Genomic DNA, 6,025 nt, shown 5'->3' with positions numbered 1-6,025 from the left:
CTATTGGGGAGAAAAGTCTTAATAAAGGGGCATGGAGATGAAATTAATACTTTGGTAAGAGACATGGACTCTGACTTTGGATGCACAGCGCCGTGTGTCCAAATATTGGGTGGAGAAAAGGTCCATCTAGGTGTTCAGCTCCCTGTGTGCATCTAGCTTTGGCCATTTTCAGCTGCTGGGCTGTCCAAATGCTAAACACCTAGAACAAGCCATTTGAACTTAGGGGAGTGGACAGCATTTTTGGTTCATAGACGCCAGCGCGCTGACAATCCAGTGCCGACAATTCGGCGCAAGACAGAAGTGTGTGGGAGAAAATAATTTTTAAAGAGGTCCGATGGGTTTGGGGTTGCAACCCCCCCACTTTATTGGTTAGTGTTTGCGCTGCTGTTGGAGGGGGATTCGGGGGGTTGGAAACCTCCATTATAGCGAAAACGGAACTTTTTCTTATTTTTTTGGGAAAAGTTCCGTTTTCTCTATAAACCCCCCACACCCTTCCGCAACGGCAGTGTGAACACTAACCAATAAAGTGGGGGGGGGGTTGCCACCCCAAATCCCGTCGGAGGTCTTTAAAAATTACTTTTTCTCCCATGCGCTTGTCTTGCGCTGAATTGTCGGCACGCTGGCATCTGGTGCGTGATTATCCCGTCATCGCATTTTTAGTAGACTGGCCACCCAGCTATGCCAACAGAGCAACGGAGAATCTTAGGGGGCACTGATATGATCTTCATAGATAGAAAGGGTGCCAGCTATTTATCGCTCTATAATCCTATTTATGGTGAGCCTTCCACAACTCTCCTAAAGCCTACTATACCCAACTGTCTATCACCCCATTAGTCCTTATGGCTGCAGGTGTCACCTATGTAACATAAATATTTATTTATATACCACACATATGTATATGGCAGTGTACAAAAGAATACAAAAAGAAAATATGGCATTAAAATTGGTTAAAAACCATGAGGAAGTATGGCATACTCTAAGATCTCCCTATCTGTTCCAGTACACTATTCCATATCTACATCTCCTGCCAATACAGCACTATCAGTCCTCAATTGGGGGAACCCTGCAATCCCAGAACCTAAATCCGGCCACTACGTGTCACCCTATAGCTATAGCCATTCCTGATACATATGATAGTACAGTAGGGTTTTGGTGGGCTCACATTTTTCTCCTCCCCGTGGTTCACTAGCCCACCCACCAGGCTACTCCAGATACCTGTGTGTTGCTCCATGAGGCTTTCCCATACCAGATGCTACTGTTCTAGAGACAGATATGTACTGTTTTATTCAGATCGCTGGAGGATATCCAGTAGAGGGTCAGTGACCACTGGGGGAGTGTGGGGGGTCTTGCATCCCTCTCCAGTGGTCATCTGTTCAGTTTGGGTCTCTTTTTAGCACTTTGTGCTTGGTAAAATAACTCCTAGGTATCCTGGAAAAGGTTTGCCTTAGGATGTCTAAGCGTTAAACCCACCCATAAAATGCCTCCAATATGCCCTCGGGAATTTTAGATACATTGCGGCCAAAAAGCCTAGCAGGATGTCTAAGAACTATGGTTCAAACATGGCAATTTGGATGATATTTTGACATCCTGATGTTTCAAAACTGAGTTCCTTAGGGACTGATTGGTAGTAGAAGTAAAGATGATACTGTTTAATCAGGGGTCTCAAAGTCCCTCCTTGAGGGCCACAATCCAGTCGGGTTTTCAGGATTTCCCCAATGAATATGCGTGAGATCTATGTGCATGCACTGCTTTCAATGCAGATTCATTGGAGAAATCCTGAAAACCTGACTGGATTGTGGCCCTCAAGGAGGGACTTTGAGATCCCTGTTTTTAATGGATGATTAATAAATTTCTTACCAAATACTTTTCATATTGTTTTTATATAATGTAAGTTGCAATTAGTTAAGTAAACTAATAGCTCAGTCAGCCTCTCTTGATTTTTCCTGGAGGAAAAGAAGGGAAATCCCACTTGAAGTAAAGAAAGCGTCAACAATCTACCACCCCTCAACCTCAAATTATGTCCTCTGGTTTTACCATTTTCCTTTCTCTGGAAAAGATTTTGTTCTACGTTAATACCCTTTAAGTATTTGAACGTCTGAATCATATCTCCCCTGTCTCTCCTTTCCTCTAGGGTATACATATTCAGGGCTTCCAGTCTCTCCTCATACGTCTTCTGGCGCAAGCCTCCTATCATTTTCGTCGCCCTCCTCTGGACCGCCTCAAGTCTTCTTACGTCTTTCGCCAGATACGGTCTCCAAAACTGAACACAATACTCCAAGTACAGGTCATTGGTGAGGCCCCACTTGGAGTATTGTGTTCAGTTTTGGAGACCGTATCTGGCGAAAGACGTAAGAAGACTTGAGGCGGTCCAGAGGAGGGCGACGAAAATGATAGGAGGCTTGCGCCAGAAGACGTATGAGGAGAGACTGGAAGCCCTGAATATGTATACCCTAGAGGAAAGGAGAGACAGGGGAGATATGATTCAGACGTTCAAATACTTAAAGGGTATTAACGTAGAACAAAATCTTTTCCAGAGAAAGGAAAATGGTAAAACCAGAGGACATAATTTGAGGTTGAGGGGTGGTAGATTCAGGGGCAATGTTAGGAAATTCTACTTTACGGAGAGGGTGGTGGATGCCTGGAATGCGCTCCCGAGAGAGGTGGTGGAGAGTAAAACTGTGACTGAGTTCAAAGAAGCGTGGGATGAACACAGAAGATTTAGAATCAGAAAATAATATTAAATATTGAACTAGGCCAGTTACTGGGCAGACTTGTATGGTCTGTGTCTGTGTATGGCCATTTGGTGGAGGATGGGCAGGGGAGGGCTTCAATGGCTGGGAGGGTGTAGATGGGCTGGAGTAAGTCTTATCAGAGATTTCGGCAGGTGGAACCCAAACATAGAACCGGTAAAGCTTTGGATTCTTGCCCAGAAATAGCTAAGAAGAAAAAAAAAAAAATTTTAAATTGAATCAGGTTGGGCAGACTGGATGGACCATTCGGGTCTTTATCTGCCGTCATCTACTATGTTACTATACAAGGTTCCTCAAAACAAACTTTAACTCAATTGCTAGCTCTGGACTTTTTTATTAGGCACATTATATACAGTCCTCTTCACCAGAGTCAAAGGCTAAGCATATTTTATGCAGGAAAAGAATCCAATCCTAAAGTTTAACTGCTTCACTGAAATAATCAGCTCCCTATTCCTGAGCTGCAGGATGGGAGTTCATGGCAGTGATTAATGCCCAGCAGTACTGGGCTGCTGGCACAGGTAACCATGAGAATAAGATGGAATAATTTACACTGCTGTGAAGTAAGTTCTTTAGCAAGGCACAAAGACAGCTTTGCAGCATTTAGGCAGGAGACAGCAAATACTGGTTCTCAGAGATGAACTCAATCCAAAACTAAGCTGGTGTTTAACCGCAGAAACAGCAGTTTTACCTGCAGAGATTTCCAATACGTTTCTGAGAAGCATGCAGGTGAAATGCAATTAACAGGCTGCTATAGTAACAGCAAACAGATGGTGTCCTCACATGGAGTTCTGTGAACAGTGAGTCAGAGTAATCCCACAGGTTGAGATTCCTGCCCAGCGTTTGGCTCAATTTAATCACAGTTTTATACAGTGAAGGATACTGTCCCTTGGCTTAAAGCACAGAGGAAAATTGTAGAAAACTTTACAGTCCAAAATTACCCTCTCTGGTAGCCCAGTCTGCTTACCAGAGAAAAAAAAACAGCCAAGGAAAACATCCAATAGACTCACGTTTGTTTCAAGCCACTTCCATTTGCTCTGGCCAAATCTCAGCTGCAGCACTGTTGAATTCCACTATCATTGCCTCACCTGGCTCAGAGGAAAAGAATCCTGAAGGAAGGTTTCCTTCAACTTGCTCATTTCCCAGTCAGGGCTGCCTGCCTGGTCTGGGGTAAGCTCAGGCCCATTCTGAGCTTCCTGTCTCTCCTCCCTGCTCTCCGCTGAGCCTTGCTTTAAGCTGAGGAAAACCACACCCCCTTGGCTTCAGTGGGGGGGAGGGCTTTCCTTCCTCAGCCTGGGACCTTTCTCTGAGGGAAAACTGTCTGTTTTCTGCCTTACAGAAACTGGATAATAGTACGGAAGAGATTTCCTGCTTTGTTTTGGCACTGCCTTAGGTAAGGCAAAGCTTTCCTGTTCTGTCTCGGTCTCATTAGAATGTTATCATTCCAGGCCGCTAAATTGAATACATGGCTTGGAAAACCTATATTAGAGGCTACTTCTTATTCTGATTTCTGAAAATCACTAAAGACATGCCTGTTTGACAAGCTTACGTCTTAGTTGTGGTACTGTTTAACTTCTTACTTTTTAACTGATGCATTCCATTTTTTTGACCGTTTTAATGTACTCAATATATATTGATTGTATGTGTTTTTTTACTTTGTTGTGAACCGCTTTGAACTTTTGGTATAGCAATATACAAAAAAAAAAAATTATTATTATTATTATCTTCACTACACATAGGGTAGTCAGCTAAATTGCTGTCATGGGCTCTGACCTGGTCTGCCCTTCTGCACCGGGGTTTGTATGCTTTCCTATATTTCCCTGAGATAAACCTTGGGATTGCTGTAGGTTTGACATAAAGTCCAGTCACTAGGTAGGTAGTAGTGAAGACCCAGGGGGATTGTGATGATCTGCAATGTGACATAATCAAGCTCAAGGAATGGGCATCAACATGGCCGATGAGGTTCAACATGGATAAGTGTAAAGTGATGCATGTAGGTAACAAAAATCTCATGCACAAATACAGGATGTCCGGGGCAGTACTTGGAGAGACCTCCCAGGAAAGAGACTTGGGAGTTCTGATCGACAAGTCGATGAAGCCGTCCGCGCAATGTGCGGCGGTGACAAAAAGGGCGAAAAGAATGCTAGGAATGATAAAGAAGGGGATCACGAACAGATTGGGGAAAGTTATCATTTCACTGTACCAGGCTATGGTGCACCCTCACCTGGAGTACTGCGTCCAGCACTGATCGCCATACATGAAGAAGGACACGGTACTATTCGAAAGGGTCCAGAGAAGAGCAACTAAGATGGTTAAGGGGCTGGAGGAGTTGCTGTAGAGCGAAAGATTAGAGAAACTGGGCCTCTTCTCCCTCGAACAGAGGAAATTGAGAGGGGACATGATCGAAACATTCAAGGTACTGAAGGGAATAGACTTAGTAGATAAGGACAAGTTTTTCACCCTTTCCAAGGTAGGGAGAACGAGAGGGCACTCTCTAAAATTGAAAGGGGACAGATTCCGTACGAATGTAAGGAAGTTCTTCTTCACCCAGAGAGTGGTAGAAAACTGGAACGCTCTTCCGGAGTCTGTCATAGGGGAGAACACCCTCCAGGGATTCAAGACAAAGTTAGACAAGTTCCTGCTGAACCAGAACGTACGCAGGTAGGGCTAGTCTCAGTTAGGGAGCTGGTCTTTAACCAGAGGTCCGCCACATGAGCAGATTGCTGGTCACAATGGACCATTGGTCTGTCCCAACAGCGGCAATTCTTATGTTCTTAAAGGCATCCTCAACTAAGACGGTTTTGAGACCTGATTTGAATCTAGTGTGTGATTCTTTAATTCAAAGAGTTGAGGGAAGTGCCTTCTAGAGAATAATAATAATAACAGTTTATATACCGCAATACCGTTAAGTTCTATGCGGTTTGAATAGTTATGCTGAAGATTTGCAACCGAATTCAGTCATCATAGATGTTTCAGAATAAGGATATAACGGGTCGGTTTGAGTTAGCTGAGCAAAGAGTCCTAGAAGGAGTGTAGTGACTCAGCAGTTGAGAAAGGTATGAGCCAGTGAGAGGGATTTGTCTCAGTAGAAGCTTAGGCGGTTTACAATAAGTTAAACAAAGTTTTAAAAATAAAGACATCAGACTGGGTCATATAAGAATGATAACATATTGACTAGAGACATAAGGGGGAAAAAATATACAGTACTCCCCCCCCAAATTCATGGGGGTTCCATTCCAGGAACCCCCGCGAATTTTGAAAAACCACAAATGCGGTTT

This window comes from Geotrypetes seraphini, chromosome 2, assembly GCF_902459505.1.
Source record: "Geotrypetes seraphini chromosome 2, aGeoSer1.1, whole genome shotgun sequence".
NCBI lineage: Eukaryota > Metazoa > Chordata > Amphibia > Gymnophiona > Dermophiidae > Geotrypetes > Geotrypetes seraphini.
The sequence above is the reverse complement of the archived record's forward strand: the minus strand, read 5'-3'. Positions refer to the sequence as shown.